General features: G+C 50.0%; 1 protein-coding gene across 6 annotated transcripts in view; it reads right to left on the bottom strand.

Moving 5' to 3' along the window:
• Window positions 1-19,197, bottom strand: part of MAPK10 (mitogen-activated protein kinase 10) — a 438,981-nt gene that overhangs the window by 193,328 nt on the left and 226,456 nt on the right. The window contains exon 1 of one of the 6 annotated variants that reach the window (XM_075351852.1): window positions 16,340-16,693. The exons of the other annotated variants lie outside the window; for them this stretch is intronic. The gene's annotated coding sequence lies outside the window, so the exon portion shown is untranslated. Of the gene's footprint in view, window positions 1-16,339; window positions 16,694-19,197 lie in introns of those variants that run through there. 6 annotated transcript variants of the gene reach the window in all.

Raw genomic sequence — 19,197 nt, 5'->3', positions numbered from 1 at the left:
ATGAGTGAGCACTACCATGCTCGGGTGCTCTGTGCTCGTAACTAGTGATGAGTGAGCACTACCATGCTCGGGTGCTCTGTGCTCGTAACTAGGGATGAGTGAGCACTACCATGCTCAGGTGCTCAGTACTCGTAACTAGGGATGAGTGAGCACTACCATGCTCGGGTGCTCTGTGCTCGTAACTAGGGATGAGTGAGCACTACCATGCTCGGGTGCTCTGTGCTCGTAACTAGGGATGAGTGAGCACTACCATGCTCGGGTGCTCGGTACTCGTAATGTTATGGACATGATTTTGAACTATTCTGAGTATTAAGAGTTATATGAAGATATCTAAAAAAACAGGATTTAAGATAGTGCTTGAACTGTGTACCACACATATATCTGCAGTCAGACATCATAAGACTCATCAGACAGTCTGGGACTTTCATGTGACAAGTGAATCATGCTGACATAGCTTAATATAAATGAGGAAACACGTATACAGTATACATATATCACAGAATAAGATATTTTACAGTTTACCCAATAGCAGACGTGTTATGTATTCTTGGCTCCTAGCCAACTGATTCCTTTAAATGTATATTAACTTCTGCAATAAAGTCAGTCATATTTTCTATGCAGATCCGTATACATTTCTTTGGTCTGTATGGAAGAATAGTATGCATGCTACTAACAAATGACTCATATGATTTGGATGCAGACGGGGTTAAGGTAGATGCATAATTTGGATTGCATCACTGTAAATTCATGGCCCCCTTAACAGTAACTAGGGATGAATGAGCACTACCAAGCTCAGGTGCTCGGTACTCGCAACTATGGATGAGTGAGCACTAACATACTTGGGTGCTTGGTACTCGTAACTAAGGATAAGTGAGCACTACCATGTTTGGGTGCTCGGTACTTGTAACTAGTGATGAGCGAGCACTACCATGCTCGGTACTCGTAACTAGTGATGAGTGAGCACTACCATGCTCGAGTGCTCGGTACTTGTAACTAGTGATGAGCGAGCACTACCATGCTCGGTACTCGTAACTAGTGATGAGTGAGCACTACCATGCTCGGGTGCTCGGTACTTGTAATTAGTGATGAGCGAGCACTACCATGCTCGGTACTCGTAACTAGTGATGACCGAGCACTACCATGCTCGAGTGCTCAGTACTCATAACTAATGATGAGTGAGCACTACCATGCTCGAGTGCTCGGTACTAGTAACAAGTGATGAGTGATCACTACCATGCTCGAGTGCTCGAGTGCTCGGTACTCATAATGAGTAGTTGGATGCTCGGATAGGCGCGACTCGTGTCTCGAGTATAATGAAAGTCAATCAGGGACTCAAGCATTTTTCAGGGAAAGCTTCTGAAAAATGCTTGAGTCCATTATACTCGGGTACTTGAGTCGTGCCCATCCGAGCCCTCAACTTCTTGTTACGAGTACCAAGCATCTGAGCATGGCAGTGTCTCACAGAGTTTTGCACAATCTTCGCCTACTGTCATGGTGGCATTGCACTTTGTTTAGATTTCAGATTCTGACACTCCGGCCGATGGTTTATCAGGTATATGGGATCAACACAGGCAGACTAGGGCGTCAATCTGCTGTGTGCTGATTCATAGGCAGGTTAGCAAGAGTTAATCTCTGCTAGTCTTTTTGTTCCTTTAATCACATGTTGTGAGGAGATCTATCACATCTGCTCCCCACCTATTTATACTGTAAAAATCCTTCTATCCATGCCAGCTATAGTTTATTCTGTGTTGGTCTGTGAGGTATGGTGTCCCAGATTCTTTCTATTGAAGGTTGTGTTTAGCTATGCTTTTTGCCTGGTGCGGTTGTGGAGTTTACTCCTGTTGTTTTGTACTTCCTTCCTGCTTTTGTTTTCCTACTGAATATCTTACTGTCTTATCCTGTGTGTGACAAAGTTTGTTTTTTCCCTTGTCTGTCTTTATCTGTGGTTTCTACACACTCCTTTCCCATCCCTCCCTGGGGGGAGGAAGAGGGGAAATTAAATCAGGACTGGTCATGAGCATGGCCAGGAAGGAGACTCAGGCCTATCCACCATTAGGCATATCCCTGATGTTAGGGATAGTGTAGGCTCCTCTAGCTTGAGGGACGGCTTACGAGCCCTTTGGTATCCCAAAGTCATCATGTCCAGTAATGCTCATTCTTCACTAGTCATAACAAAAACTAGAGATCTGCAAATCAAATTTGCATTGAAATTTTAGGAATTTGTTGAACTCTACAAACTCAAGCAATTTGTGACTCACTGCATGTGAGTAATCTAAAATAGTTGCCACCGTTTTATACATCACAGAAGATTGCATCAGCCAAAGAAGGTTCACGTGACCTTGGGCACAACTGAGCATTCTTCCTTATAATGCCTTGTGACTATCACATCACATAATAAAGGACAGTCAAACGGAAGAGACCCTGTATAAAAACAGAGGTAGGGAATGCAGCAGCTATTTTGTGATGAATCTGAAAATAAGGGGACATTACAGCTTACAGGTTGGCTACAGGGAAGAGAAAGCTATAAAAAAGTGAAAAAACTTTATAATAGCTACGATTAATCAATTGCGATTTATTGGATTCCTTTTTAATTTTTTGTCTTCTGGTATTAGCAGCCATTTTTTAAGCCAAATTATTCAAAATGTTACACACAGATCAAGAATTTGGTGCAAAATAAAAAATGCTCTTTATTTTTGTCTTAAACCGTCTTATGTGACGTTTCAGCACCAAAAGTTGTAAACTCTTTGAAAAGTCGTACGTGTGTTTAAAAAAAATTGACTTTCCCCCGGGAGAAGACTTGAGTGGAATGCACAAAAAATGCAACGTTTGGTAAAAGTTGCATTTAAAGAATCTGTCTAAAACATCTGGATAAGAGAAGTTGTGAGGAAAAAAATCTGAAAAAAGATTTATAAAAAGAAAAACAACTAAATTAGTGAAAATATTATGGAGGATAAAGCGCATACAGTAAAGAAACAGCAATGATGAATCGGGACCAGTGTGTTGTAGCACTGCAGGGAAGGAGATTAGGGTATAGCCTATGAAGAAAAGAGAATATTGCAGAGACTCAATTGATGGGGTAGAGAGATGGGAGAGCTGGCAGTGATTGATCACAGTCATTATAGTGCAGCTGCATTTCACTTTTCACATTTTTTCTTTTTTTTTTGCATTAATGCAAAAGCAGTCTTCTAATAAAGCTGAAAGAAAAAATATTCAGTCTCAAAAAGTGTGCGTGCTAGAAAATTAAATGGATTTTACAGTCTTCTGCTAAAAGACTTCTGGATCCGTAAAGTATGCACAGCACCCAGTGACAGGATTCTTCAGTATTGCTGGCAAGAGCGGGAGGGAGAGCACATTTAGTTGGCATGTGACCGCATGTATACAAATCATACAACTGTTACATGACCGACTGCTCTCTTATGCAATAGCGGAGAATCCTGACAGCCTGTGGTGCACATGCTGTAAGGATTCAGAAGTCTGCATTTACATACAGGGCCTTGCGAAAGTATTCGGCCCTCTTGGAATTTTTAGCCTTTTCCCACATTTCAGGCTTCAAACATAAAGACAAAAATTTGAATGTTATGGCGAAGAATCATCAACAAGTGGGACACAATTGTGAAGTTGAACAAAATGTATTGCTTATTTTAAACTTTTATAAAAAATACTAAACTGAAAATTGGGGCGTGCAATATTATTCATCCCCTTTAAGTTAATACTTTGTAGTACCACCTTTTGCTGCGATTACAGCTGCAAGTCGCTTGGGGTATGTCTCTATCAGTTTTGCACATTGAAAGACTGAAATTCTTGCCTATTCTTCCTTTGCAAATAGCTTGAGCTGAGTGAGGTTGGATGGAGAGCGTTTGTGAACAGTAGTCTTCAGCTCTTTCCATAGATTCTCGATTGGATTCAGGTCTGGACTTTGACTTAGCCATTCTAACACCCAGACACGTTTATTTGTGAGCCATTCCATTGTAGATTTTGCTTTATGTTTTGGATCATTGTCTTGTTGAAAGACAAATCTCCGTCCCAGTCTCAGGTCTTTTGCCGACTCCAAAAGGTTTTCTTCAAGAATGGTCCTGTATTTGGCTCCATTCGTCTTCCCATCAATTTTAACCATCTACCCTGTCCCTGCTGAAGAAAATGAAGAAAAACAGGCCCAAACCATGATGCAGCCACCACCATGTTTGACAGTGGGGATATGGTGTGTTCAGGGTGATGAGCTGTGTTGCTTTTACGCCAAACATATCGTTTTGGCATTGTGCCCAAAAAGTTTGATTTTGGTTTTATCTGACCAGAGCACCTTCTTCCACATGTTTGGTGTGTCTCTCAGGTGGCTTGTGGCAAACTTTAAACAACACTTTTTATGGATATCTTTGAGAAATGGCTTTCTTCTTGCCACTCATCCATAAAGGCCAGATTTGTGCACTGTACGATTGATTGTTGTCCTATGGACAGACTCTCCCAGTTCAGCTGTAGATCTCTGCAGTTCATCCAGAGTGATCATGGGCCTCTTGGCTGCATCTCTGATCAGTCTTCTCCTTGTTTGAGATGAAAGCTTGGATGGACGGCCAAGTCTTGGTAAATTTGCAGTGGTATGATACTCCTTCCACTTCAATATGATCGCTTGCACAGTGCTTCTTGTTATGTTTATAGTTGTGAAAATCTTTTTGTAACCAAATCCGGCTTTAAACTTCTCCACAACAGTATTATGGACCTGCCTGTTGTGTTCCTTGGTCTTTATGATGCTCTTTGTGCTTCAAACAGAACACTGAGACTATCACAGAGCAGGTGCATTTATACAGAGACTTGATTACACACAGGTGGCTTATATGTATCATCATCAGTCATTTAGGACAACATTGGATCATTCAGAGATCCTCAATGAACTTCTGGAGTGAGTTTGCTGCACTGAAAGTAAAAGGGCCGAATAATATTGCACGCCCACTTTTTAGTTATTTATTTTTTACAAAAGTTTAAAATAAGCAATAAATTTCGTTCAACTTCACAATTGTGTCCCACTTGTTGATTCTTCAACATAAAATTTACATTTTTTATTTTTATGTTTGAAGCCTGAAATGTGGGAAAAGATTGAAAAATTCAAGGGGGCCAAATACTTTCGCAAGGCACTGTAGTGTAACTTCAAACTTTTAGCAGGAGACCAAAAAAAACTTTAATATTATGGGAGTCCTTGTCCATATATTTTTTAGCATTGTGCATTGGGAGTGTGGTCACCCCTGGCTGTGTACCCTTTGGATATGTGCACACAATTTCTTTTAGATGGCAGCGAACCCCCTGAGCAGCTTTCTATTTTGCATCATGGTGGCTTAGGGATTAGCACTTTTGCTTTGCAACATTGGGGTCCTGGGATCACATCTAACCAAGAACAACATCTGCAAGGAGTTTGTATGTTCTCCCCGTGTTTACAAGGGTTTCCTCCGGGTTCTCTGGTTTCTTTCCATATTGCAAAGACAGACTGATAGGAAATTTAGACTGTAAGCCGCAATGGTGAGAGTGATGATCACGTCTGTAATGCGCAGTGGAAGATGATAGCACTATATAACCAAAGCATAAATAAATAATACTTTATATACATAAATTAGCGAGCAGCTTCGAATTAGAAGCTACCTAAAGTATGGACTAGTCACTTACTTTAAAACGACTCGGTCAGCACAAATTTACTGTTCAAACCAAGCACACCCGCTCAGTGCATACTAAAGATTTACATACAGCTTCTGACCTCCTTGTTTTCCCTGTATCACCACCCCTTCTTCTTTGATTGACAACTCTGGCTTTATAGAGCCGGAAAGAGATGGAAAACAAGCAGATGGAAGATTAACCTTAGGCTATGTGCGCACTTAGCTTTTTTTCATGCGTTTCTGCAGCGTTTTGAGCTGCAGCGTTTTAATGCAAAATTGCATGTGTTTTGATTTCCAGGCAGAGTCTATGGAAAATAGGGCTTTCTTGTGCGCAAACACAGCGTTTTAGTTGCTTAAAATTTGTCAAAAATTCTGCGTTTGAAGAAGCAACATGTCAATTGTTTTTGCCATTTTGGCAGCGTTTTAATAACATTGAAGTCAATGTGAAATGTCAAAACGCATATTTTTCTAGAAAGAATGCGTTTCACTTGCTTTTTACTAGCGATCTGCATGTGTTTTTGACATAATAAACGCAGGTCTTTCGGTCTCTCTCTTTCTGTCGGTCGGTCTGTCGGTCGGTCTCTCTCTTTGTCTCTGTCTCTATCTCTCTCTCTGTCCATGTCGGTCTCTCCCTCCCACCCCCTCTCTCATACTCACTGATCCACGATTACCGGCGCGGCGCTGCACGGCGTTTACACTGTGGCGGCTTCTCCTCTTTTGAAAATGCTGGCCGCTCATCATTAATCCATCTAGTATTCACTGCTTCCTAAACCCAACGGCGCCTATCATTGGTTGCAGTCAGACACTTCCCCACGCTGAGTGACAGCTGTCTCACTGCAACCAATCACAGCCGCCGGTGGGCGTGTCTATATTGAGTAGTAAAAAAAATATATAAATAATTAAAAAAAAAAAACGTGCAGTACCCCCCAATTTGGATACCAGCCAGGGTAAAGCCACACGGCTGAAGGCTGGTACTCTCAGGATGGGGTGCTCCACGTTATGGGGAGCTCCCCAGCCTAACAATATCAGCCAGCAGCCGCCCGGAATTGCCGCATCCATTAGATGCGACAGTCCCGGGACTCTACCCAGCTCATGCCGAATTGCCCTGGTGCGGTGGCAATCGAGATAATAAGGAGTTAATGGCAGAAGCCCATAGCTGCCACTAAGTCCTAGGTTAATCAAGGCAGGCGTCTCCCCGAGATACCATCCATGATTAACCTGTAAGTTAAAGAAAATAAACACACACATCCAAAAAATCCTTTATTTGTAATGAAAGACAAAAAACACCCTCTTTCTCCACTTTATTAATCCCTCAAAACCACCTCCAGGTCCGACGTAATCCACGCAAGGTCCCACGACGCTTCCAGCTCTGCTACATCGGAAGCTGACATGAGCGGCAGTAGAACACCGCCGCTCCTGTGAGCTCCATGCAGCAACTGAAGTGAGTCGCGTGATCAGCTGTGTTGTCACTGAGGTTACTCGCAGCCACCGCTCTCAGGTGGAGGACTGCAGCTGTGGCCGTGAGTAACCTGAGTGACAGCACAGCTGATCGCGCGTCTCACTGCAGTCACTCAGGGGATTTGTGATCACAGGTGAGTCCTTCACGTGTGACTGCAAATCAAGCCGCGGCACACGCACAGAGCCGCACGATCACAATGAAGTCGGGTGAAGTTCATCCGAGTTCATTCTGATCGCGCGGCACTGTCTCGCAGCCAGCCATGCTCTTTTTGACAGTGTGGTCCCACTCGGCTCTGCTGCAAGTCTATGGGGATGCTTCAGAGCCGAGTGGGACCGCACTGTCAAAAATATGCGTTCTGGATGCTTCTCCCACTCTGTCTATGGCACAGCAAGCATCCAGAACGCATGAATTCTCCAGGAATGTGCACACGTTGCATTCTGCCGAATGCGTCTCAGAACACAGCTTTTTCGGCTGCGTTCTGAGACGCACAGGCAGTGACTTACACGCTGCGGAATTGAACGCAACGCGCGCACATAGCCTAAAGGTTTGGCTAAGTCATGATGTATTAATTGACTGTTCTTTGTTTATATAGTAATTCTGTTCTGACAGAGTCCCTTTAACTTTTGTTACTGTTTTGAATCACAATTCCCTCCTTCTCAAGAAGTACCTATGACGTCCTGGCATATCAGGTCATCACAGGGTATTGTGCAACCTGCCCTCCTGCACAGTATCCGCATCCTCCTTGGTTACGGATCCCTGTCCTTTGGTGTTGCTAAGATCAGAGCCAGTCCAAACCCTAGGAACACTTTGCACCACACCCACCAGACACACCATTGGGGGGCCTGAAGAGAATAGGGCCACCCATTTGGGGGGTTGGTAGGGGAAGTGAGAAGAGAGAGAGAAAGTGAAGGAGGAGGAGGTGTGGAGTGGTGTCTCTCGAAGTGAGAGGTCACCGTTGTGGAGCAGGGCTCCTTGAGACTACTAGGCGGCAGACGTTGGTCTGGGCCTGGTAGGAGCTGGAACCCCGGTCGCAGGGGATCATGTCAAGGGGCACGGATCTGCCGAGGAGGGCAGCCGGCGGCCTTCAGCCATCTCCGGGCAGGGGCCAGGGAACGACGGGGTACGTGGACCTTAGGCCGGGAAGTAGCTTCAAGCGTCCTGGTAATTTACCCGACGGGGGTGAAGTCTTCAAGATTCATCCCTCACCCGCTCCAAAATCGGGGTACTAGCACAACGAGGGGATAGGACTTTCCAAAAACACAGTCCAGACAATCCCAATCGTGAACCCTGAGAGCAAGCTCACTCCGTTAGTAATACAGGTGAGCGGGACCCGACTAGTTCCACACTACAGGTCCAAATAGTGAAGAAGGTGCCATGGAAAAGGTCACAGGGTAACAAGTAACACCAAGGGCACGGATCCAAGCGTGCTCCCTCCTTGCTGCAGCGGTGCTCAGAATTCTGGTTTACAAGCTGTCGGTGTCAGTATTCTTGGACTGAGTGAGTATGTCGCAGGCGGAGGGGACGCGCTCGCCACGCTCGGGTCCGGGGCTTCTGCTGCTGCTGCTCGGTGGCTCGAGTGGTGGACCGGACCCGGGGACTCGAGCAGCGCTCCTCACCCGTGAGTGAAATGGGGATGGTATGTTTAAGGAGATTGTTCGTGACGCCACCCACGGGTCATGGTGATAATGGCACCACCGCTGCTGGTAACGGTGATCCCGGGAGAGATGGTAGGGTGCAGCTGAGATGTTGTCCCCTCCGTGGGCAGGGGTTGGTGATCCCGGGGCCCGATGGTGTAACGTGGAGGCCGGATGGCTGGGGTGCAGGGACTCACTCAGACAATCACTGACAGAGTCGTAGGTAAGCCAAAACGGCCGGATGGACGGGTCCCGCAGCCGGCTGCAGTGTTGTTGTTGTGCTCTCCCCGGACGGCTGATGGTGGCTGTCTTTCCCTGCACCTTTGAAAATGTTCTTGACTCCTGTGGTTGCCCACCGGTAGTCCGCTCCCCGGCGTATAGGTGCCGTAGGAGCCCATTTTGCCCACAGGCGCTGGCCCTTGGATCTCTAGCCTGTGGCGGTGGCTGTATATCCTCTCTGGGTGGACGGTTGCCTTCAATCGGGACTTAGTAGTTGGGAAACCCCTGGGGTTCCTGTCACATTCGGATTTGACTATTGACGGCGGCTCCAAGCCTGGTCGGGGTCCGATGGCCCTGCCTGTGTGCTTAGCTTCATTCCGTTCCCGGTCCGGTATCGGCGGGCCGACGCCCGACCCCGGTCCTTACGGCTCTGCGGAGTTCCACCAACTCCTGCAGACGGCCACCACCGTCTGCTAACCTTGCTGTCAGTGTCTGGGCTTCAACCCAGACACCTCAAGTGTTCACTCCTCTCACTTTCACCTCCAAGACTAAACTGACACTTTTCCCGCCTCCAGTCCTGTGAACTCCTCGGTGGGTGGGGCCAACTGCCTGGCTCCGCCCCACCTGGTGTGGACATCAGACTCTGGAGGGAGGCAACAAGGGTTTTTGATTGACTGTTGTAACTGCCTAGGGTGGGGGTGTGTGTGTTGGTATGTATGTGACTACCTGGCTAGTCCAGGGCGTCACAAGTACGCAGAAACCCTTTCCTCTCCCAACAGCACCCTTTCGCTACCATCACCGGGCCCCGGGGCAAATCCCCCTACCCATGGAGGGGTCAAACACCTTGCTACCATACCACCGCCACGGGCGCTCCCAACAGCAGTGGTGGTACTCCATCTTACCACGCACCGTGGGTGGCGTCGCAAACTCCTAACCCCCCTGCACATATCCCCCCTTGTACATTCGGGTGTCCACGCGACCCCTCGGGTCTGGAGACCCCTCGAGCCACCGCGGTTCCGGATCCGAGCGGCTCGGCCGCTGACACGGGGGCGGTAAATACTGACCAAAAAATGTTAAGAACATGGCAACAACAGTGGCTACAGACTGGAGTATTGGTGTTGCATGTGTGGCGCCCCTGAGGCTTCAGTTACCACAGAGTATTGCACCCAAATTGCGTGTAATGCTAAACCTGGTTCCTAAGGAGGTCAGTCCTCGTTTCACCACATTACAAACTCAAAGACACACCAGGTTGCCCTGTTCCCACTGGGGACTGGGCTAGGGTCGGATAATAAAGGGGTCACCAACAGAGAGGCATTTACAGGATGCCCTCAACAGGGGCCCCAGTCCCACTAGCTTAGAACCTGGGAGGGGGAAGGTGCAACCAGCAGGAGGAGTCAGGAGCCAACACAACAGTTAGTGGAAGTTCTCGAGCAGGAGAGGAAGGGAGCAGTCGCATCTGAGGGGTGCTCCAGTGGGAAAGAGGAGATAGTTCACTCGGCGTTACAAGGAGGAAACCTACCGAACACCAAACCGGACTGATCTCTAACGAGTTTGACGGAGCCCATGATAGCAAATGACTAGTATTCCCTAGGTGAGCGGCACAGCAATAAAAGTGAGTAAACAACCTGGAACTGCAGCCATAGACTTTGACTCTTTATTACCCGTACTGCCGCTCCACGCCGCCATTACTACTCCCCTCGTCATCCTCCCCGGGGCCCGCTCCACCTGTGGGGAGCGATACCATCCATGCTACTACCATCTGCCCCGGAGGACAGCGACAGCAGCGGCGGCCAATTCCCTGGCCGCATACCACAGGTGGCGTCACGACAATTACCTCAACACTACCCCCATCATCCTTCCCCAGCCATCTTCTGTACGCCTCGGAGCAATGGAGCCGGGCTAGGCCACCCAGGAAAACGACAGTCGACGGCCCGCTGATGAGTAGGTTAAATGCACCTGCCCCGTGAGGCGCTACACATGTATGGGTCTCCAATTTCAGTGGTTGTCCAAAAATGCTATTTACCTGCAATTATAGGGTCAGTCTGCAAGTAAATAGCCTTAAAATGCTGCTTAGTTGCCTTACTGGAAGAGTGGCTATAAGTAGAAAATGAACCTATATGCTCCCTGAGACCACTCATATCCAGCAATTGGAGCTGTACAGAGAGTGGACAGACATACTACAAAGTAAGCTTAAATGTAATCTTTCCCTGACACTTTGATTGACAGCCTACTCTGCACATACGTTACACACTTAGGGGCACTTTGCACACTGCGACATCGCAGGCCGATGCTGCGATGCCGAGTGCGATAGTGCCCGCCCCCGTCGCAGCAGCGATATGTGGTGATAGCTGGCGTAGCGAAAGTTATCGCTACGCCAGCTTCACACACACACTCACCTGCCGTGCGACGTCCCTGTGGCCGGCGACCCGCCTCCTTGTTAAGGGGGCGGGTCGTGCGGCGTCACTGCGACGTCACACGGCAGGCGGCCAATCAGAGCGGAGGGGCGGAGATGAGCAGGATGTCAACATCCTGCCCACCTCCTTCCTTCCGCATATCCTACGGAAGCCGCAGTGAGGCCGGTAGGAGACGTTCCTCGCTCCTGCGACTTCACACACAGCGATGTGTGCAGCCGCAGGAGCGAGGAACAACATCGGACCGTCGCGTCAGCGTAATCATGGATTACGCCGACGCTGCACCGATGATACGATTACGACGCTTTTGCGCTCGTTAATCGTATCATCCAGCCTTTACACACTGCGATGTCGCCTGCGATGCCGGAAGTGCGTCATTTTCAATTTGACCCCACCGACATCGCACCTGCGATGTCGCAGTGTGCAAAGTGCCCCTTACACTGCAGAGCAGACTGTCAATCAAAGTGCTGGGAAGTGACTACAGTCGCATTCAGAGTATAGTGAGCACTGACTGTAACCACTGCCTCGATGACAAGAAGTGAATGAGCAGCTACAAGGAGGCTATAAATCATTTTCTTGCTGGTCGCCAAGGGGGGAAACGCGTCAAGGCAGAGGCGAGAGAATTTATGGTCTAAACTCCTAGATGGGAAAGGACTGTGATACAATAGGTGACTCTGGATGGAATGGAGGTTTTTATGCCCCGTGGATCAGGGGCGTATCTTGGGGGAGGCTGGCGGGGCATCTGCCCCGGGCGCAGCTGTGAGGGGGGCGCTGTCGGGCTGCCTGATGCGGCAGTGTAAAGTCTCCCCGGAGGCTGCGGTTGCCGCTCTGCAGTGGGAGCCGCCACTCTCTGAGCGCGGCTGTCACGCTGACAGCCGCACTCATAGAATCTACAGCGCGCGGCTCCCACTGATCAATTGTCCTTGCATCTGTCAGACGCGAGGACAATTGGAGCGGTGACGCCGGCGCTGACTTCCGGGTCAGAGCGACGGCGGTCATGTGATCTGGTCAGCTGATCACACTGCTGACCCGGAAATCAGGGCCAGAGTGCGGAGGCGGCAGAAAGCGCTGTTTAGTGCTCCAGTGTGAAGCTGAAGACGCGAAGAAGGAACATTATGGGGTGAGGGGGGAGGTAGCTATACACACGGAATGGGGGGGCAGAGGGAACTATTAGTGGACACAGTAAGAGGGTATAGAGGGGGGGGTAGGAGAGTATCTAAAGACACAGCATGGAGGAGTGATGATGGGGAGGGGGCAGTATCTAAAGACACAGCATGGAGGAGTGATAATGGGAAGGGAGCAGTATCTAGACACAGTAGGGGTGAGAGGATACTATCTTTGGACACAGTATGGTGGGAAGAGAGGATGGGGGATGGAAACATCTTTGGACACAATATGGGGAGAGAAATGATGAGGGGTGATTATGGGTCGAGAAATGATGAGGGGCGATGGAGGGGGAGGATGCAGGGTGATGTATGGGGAGGGGGAGGATGCAGGGTGATGTATGGGGAGGGGGAGGATGCAGGGTGATGTATGGGGAGGGGGAGGATGCAGGGTGATGTATGGGGAGAGGGAGGATGCAGGGTGATGTATGGGGAGAGGTGGGGTTGATGTATACAGACATGGTATGGGGAGCAATTGGGAAAGAAATTTTGACCACACAGAATAAAGAGTGACATGGTATGAGGCGCAAGTGGGCAGGATGGGGAGTGAGGTGAAGAGTATATGGACACGCAGGAGGTAGTGAGGAGACAGTAAGGGATGAGAAAAATGTGAGGGGGCACAGAATATAGACTGGGTAGTGGAGGGACGTGGTATGGAGAGAGGACAGAATTGGAGGACAGTGTGATGCCATAGCGAGGAGGGGGTGGGATGAGAGGGCACAGTATAAAGACTGGGCAGTATACATTGAGAGGACAGTGTGAAGAGTAGTATGGAAAGGAGAGGAAGTGTGTGGGGCATGTACCATAAGAGGGACTGTGTGTGGGTCATATTTTGTGCAGAGAACACAATGAGGGGTCATTATTTATTCTGGGGCACAGCGTAGGGCAGATATTTTTAAATAGATGTATTATAATTATTCTGCTATTTTCAGGGGCATCGTGATGGGATGTGTTACAGAAGACCGGAGAAAATGGAAATCTGCAGAGACGAGATGTGAATGTGAAAAGTCATCATAGCGTCAGGACAAGGTGAATAGAAAGTAACGACTCAGAGACAACGTCATCTATAAGGTACTTGAATGTAAATGTTTATTTCTGATACTGACTGTGTCCCATCATTAGGCCTCGGTGCCACTTGCGCATTGCTTCTGATGGGAGCACAATGGGACCCCCGCTTATCAATTGTTCTTGGTGCAGGTGGCCGCAAATGTTTATTTCTGGATCTGCTTCGTCCTCTGATAGTGTCCGCGGCCGGGTACTGCACATCCGCCTCATTGATTTAAATAGGAATCTGGTGCCACTATCAGAAGATGGAGCAGATCCAGAACTGAGCACTTCTGGCCACCACCGGCACGACAACTAGAACAGGCGATTGGCGGGGGTGTCAGGTGCCGGATCCTGAACAATCAGACATTGGTGAACTATCCTAAGGAAAGGCCTTCAGTGTTAAAGTGGTGGACAATCTCTTTAATAAAGGCTTGTGATGTCTGTCAAGTTAAGGGTTACTATGTTTTTATTTATGTTAGGAGCATTAAAGGGGTTGTCCAAGTTTGTGATGAGTCTGCAGTCACTCTGTGTGTCAATCTATGTGACTGCAGACTTGTGAATTCTCACAGTGTGCACACTGCACGCTGTCAGGATTCTCTGGTGCCGGCGGTGAGAGAGGGAGGTCACGAAGCTGCAAGTATGCGATTTACACAGATGTGGTCACGTGCTGAACCGACATGCTCAATGAAAATGGTTTGACTGAGGCCGGACACGTCAAATCAGAATGTGGCCACAAGTATACAAATCTCATACTTGTGCTCACATGATCGTCCACTCTCGTCACTGGCATTGCAGAATCCTAAAAGTGTGCAAAGCATACATTGTAAGAATTCAGAAGCCTGAAGTCACGAATAGAGTCACTGCAGATTTTCATCTCTAATCTGGACAATCCCTTTAATTACAAAATTAAGCAGTGTAGTATCCTCAGTTCTAACAGCGTGTAACATACCCACTGTCACAATTCAGCTCTGCTCGCTTGTCACCACATGGCCACTCCACTCATATGTGATTTTCATACTTGCATGTGACAATTAGCTTTTCTTCATACGTTTCTCATTGAACATTGAGAGCATTATTAAGAGAAGCTCGTTACCACATGACTGTAAGTGTGCAAATCACATAAGAGTGACTGGTCACATGACGACCACCCAAATTGCCTGGTGGTGGGGGGGGGCGCCAAACTGAATTCTTGCCCCGGGTGCTGGAAAGCCTAGATACACCTCTGCCGTGGATGATTATGAGCACCAGCAATTTGTGAATTTGGATCCCTAAGGAGTAACTACTAAGAAGAAGAGAAAGAGATGCCTGAAAATTATCTGTTATAATTGATATGACTATTTGCATAATTGGGTGATGTTTTTGTGGAATATGCCACATATATTTGGTCAGTAATATGTATTTAGGTTGTTGGTCCTTCTTTATGATTACCGTGGTGCCTAGAGCCTATATCCTGTAATTAATACTTGACCTATTGAGCTTTAAATTAGGGATTTGTAGGATCTTTGATAGAGATAGTGTCGCGGGCGGGGAGGAGGGTGTCAGCACACTACGCTCACCCCTCTGCTCGGGTCCGGCGGCTGCTGCTCAGTGGTGGCTCGAGCTGTGGGCCGGATCCCGGGGGTTCTCGAGCGGCGCTTCTCACCCGTGAGTGAAAGGGGGTTGTTGGGTGTGGGGATTGTTTATTGTCCGTGACGCCACCCACGGTTGTGGTGATTTCACCACCGCTGCTCGGTGTGGGGTTCCCGGGAGTGATGGTGGGGGAGCAGCTAGTTGTTGTGTTGCCCCTCCGTGGGTAGGGGTTGGTGATCCCGGGGCCCGGTGATGAGGTGGGAGATGCAGGGCCTGGTGGGCGCAGGGACGCGGGGGCAGCGCTGTGCCTTGCGGCACTGTGGTACTCACTCAGCCTGAGACGTTGACACAGTTTTACGGTAAACCACACGGCTGGAAAGACGGTTCCCACGGACGGCTGCACTTGCTTTCCCCAGAAGGTGACGGTGATGTCCCTTTTCCTGCACCTTTAGTTGTGGATGGTTTCGATGGGTTCCCACCGGTAACCCGCTCCCCGGCTTCAAGCTGGACCGGAGGAGCTCTACTCTTTGCCCGCAGGCGCTGGCCCTTAGAAACTGGTGCCCTGGCGGTGGCGGTGTCTCTATTGTAATGGTTGGGCTGTTGCCTTCAATCGGGACTTGGTTGTTGGGGATCTACGTCCCCTTCACTGATGGATTTGGCAAATTATGGCGACTCCAAGCCTTGTCGGGGTCCGAGAGGCCCCTGCCCTGGTGCTGACTGTCCTTTGGTACACTGCTCCAGACCGCCGGGCCACTACCCGTCCGCGGTCCTTCAGGCTTTCTTACTGTCACTGTTCTTACTTTCCTCCTTTACCACTTTACTTCCTTCACTTCACCACTTTCACTTCCTCAGCTCATCTTAGCTGTTTACTCCTTTCTGTCCCTAGCTGATCTGCTGGTTTTTCCCGCCTCCAGAGCTGTGAACTCCTCGGTGGGCGGAGCCAACCGCCTGGCCCACCCCCTGGTGTGAACATCAGCCTCTGGAGGAAGGCAACAAGGATTTTAGTTTAGCTTCGATGTTCCTAACTGGGGATGTAGGGTGTGTTGGTGCAATGACCGGTGACCCCTGGCTTGCCCAGGGCGTCACAATAGCCTCCGTGGAGCAGGGACGCCAAATAACAGCAGGGTGTCCTCCGCTGATAGGCAGGTGTGATCATTAGTATACGCATAGGGTCATTTAGAGGGCCAACCATGCTTATACTAACCTGATATAAGTGGCATTCTGTCACGGCCGGGCGGTCGGGTAGACCCAGGAGGTGGATCCACTGGACCGGACTCTAAGATGGTGGTAAGGAGTCCGGCAGCTGAAGCACTGAAGGGCGGCAGAACAGTCCGTGCAAGTGAGGGCAGCGGAGGAGTCCCTGGGACCACGGAGTCACAGATGGTGGTACTGGTGACGTAGCTCAGGTTCGGAAGCCGAGATGATAGTAGGCGGGGTCCGGAACCTCTGGAGCGGGATGACGGGTCACCGCAGGGATCCGAGATGGTACGGACTGTCAGCTGGCAGACGGACAGCGTGCGGGGTTCAGGACACAGCAGGCCGGATGGCGCGGCAGGTACGGCTCTACAAAGAGAGATAGGTGAGTATAGGCACATAAACACCAGGAGACCTGACTCCTAGCTCAGGGAACACGAAGATCAGGCCCCGCCCCCTTGGACAATGACCCCCTATATACCCTGTACCTGTGCAACCTCATTTCCTGTTAATGGACGCTGGCCCTTTAAGAAAGGGTCAGTGACCGCGCGCGCGCCCTAATGCGCATGCGCGCCGCCCGAGTGCCAGAAGCCAGGGAAGGAGGCTGCGAGGAGGACGCAGGGGAGCCGGCCAGGTCCAGGGAAGCTGTCGGGTGCCGGGATCGGGGTCCAGGGACCCTGGGACGGACGGGATCCGGTGGCTGGAGCGCGGGGAGCGTGGCAGGTGAGCCGGGGAGCGGGGGTGAGGACCCGGGGAGCGTGACAGTACCCCCCCCCCCCACGCCCCCCTCCCCGCAACCGGGACATGAAGGCACGGATAAGAGGAGTACCCACGTTCTCCCTGGGCTCCCAAGACCTATCCTCAGGACCATACCCCTCCCAGTCCACCAGGAAGAACTGCCGACCTCGTACGGTCTTCATGGCCACGATATCCCTTACCGCGTAGATGTCATCATCGGCAATAGGTGGAGGAGCCGGACTGGCAGCAGCGGAGAAAGGACCAAGGACAACCGGCTTGAGCAGGGAGACGTGGAATGAGTTGGGTATCCTCATCGTGGCCGGGAGCTGTAGCTTGTAGGATACCTCATTGATCTTGCGGAGGACCTTAAACGGCCCGATGTAGCGAGGACCCAGCTTGTAGGACGGTATCTTCAATCGGATGTACTGGGAAGCAAGCCAGACCAGGTCACCAGGAGAGAAACACGGAGGATCCAGACGTCTCTTGTCAGCGTGTTTCTTCATCCGCTGGGAAGCGCGCCCAAGGGACGCCTTGACAGAGTCCCAAATGGTAGCAAAGTCACGGACAGTAGTATCAGCAGCCGGGACATCCGATGAAGGGGATATAGGCAGCGGGACGGCGGGCTGAAGTCCGTAAACAACATGGAAGGGTGATTTGGAGGATGACTCACTGACGTGGTGGTTATGGGCGAATTCAGCCCAAGGCAGAAGCGAGGACCAGTCGTCGTGATGGGCGTTGACATAGTGACGTAGGTATGAGGTCAAGATTTGATTGACCCTCTCCACTTGGCCATTAGACTGAGGATGGTAAGCAGAGGAAAAGTCCAGAGTCACTCCCAGATGTTTGCATAGAGCCCTCCAGAAGCGGGAGGTGAACTGGGTTCCTCTGTCGGACACGATGTGGGATGGAAAGCCATGCAAGCGAAAGATGTGATGTATATAGGCTTCCGCGAGTTCCTGAGCAGAGGGCAGTCCGGCCATAGGAACGAAGTGGGCCATTTTGGAGAATCGATCAACCACGACCCATATGACTGTGTGCCCGGAGGATAATGGCAAGTCCGTAATAAAGTCCATAGCTATGTGTTGCCACGGGACTGAGGGTATCGGCAGAGGCAGAAGACGGCCATGGGGCAAGTGGTTGGGCGTCTTGTTCCTGGCACAGGAGGAGCAGGCAGAGACAAAAGCAGCGACGTCCGTGCGAAGGGATGGCCACCAGTAATGGCGTACAATCGCACCCCATGTTCTCCTCTGGCCTGCATGGCCGGCTGTTTTTGAGGCATGACCCCAGTGTAACACTTTTTTCCTGTCGGTCTCAGAGACATAGGTCTTCCCGGGCGGTATCTGGGCTAGAGTGACAGGGGCCACCGGAATGATGTTGCTAGGACAGATGATGGGTTGGGTAGTCGCTTCCTCCTGCTCCATGGGCATGAAAGACCTGGACAAGGCATCAGCGCGTACATTCTTGTCCGCGGGTCGGAAGTGAAGCTGAAAGTCAAACCTGGCAAAGAATAAAGACCACCTGGCTTGCCGTGGGTTCAGTCGCTGAGCGGACCGCAGGTATTCCAAGTTCTTGTGGTCAGTGTAAATTATCACGGGATACACTGCACCTTCCAGGAGGTAGCGCCATTCCTCCAGTGCCAGTTTGACTGCCAAGAGCTCTCGGTCCCCGATGGTGTAGTTGCGTTCGGACGCTGAGAAGCCCTTGGAGAAGAATCCGCAAGTCACCATCTTCCCGGAGGAGGATTTCTGCATGAGCACTGCTCCGGCTCCTGAGGAGGAGGCATCCACCTCCAAGGTGAACTGGCGGTTTAACTCCGGACGGTGGAGTACAGGAGAGGAAGCAAAAGCCCGTTTCAATGAGCCAAACGCGGCGTCGGCCGCAGGCGACCAGTCCTTTGGATTTGCCTCTTTCTTAGTCAAAGCGGAAAGTGGAGCAGTCAGAGCAGAGAAGTGAGGGATGAATTGGCGGTAGTAGTTGGCGAATCCCAGGAAGCGTTGGATTGCTTTCAGTCCAGAAGGGGGAGGCCAGTTGAGAATGGCGGAGACCTTCTTGGGATCCATCTGCAGTCCAGTCTCAGAGATGACGTACCCCAAAAAGGGGAGTGTAGACTGCTCAAAGACACACTTCTCA

This window comes from Anomaloglossus baeobatrachus, chromosome 1 (assembly GCF_048569485.1).
Source record: "Anomaloglossus baeobatrachus isolate aAnoBae1 chromosome 1, aAnoBae1.hap1, whole genome shotgun sequence".
Classification (NCBI taxonomy): Eukaryota; Metazoa; Chordata; class Amphibia; order Anura; family Aromobatidae; genus Anomaloglossus; species Anomaloglossus baeobatrachus.
Note: the sequence above shows the minus strand (reverse complement) of the source record. Positions and strands in the feature narration are given on the sequence as shown.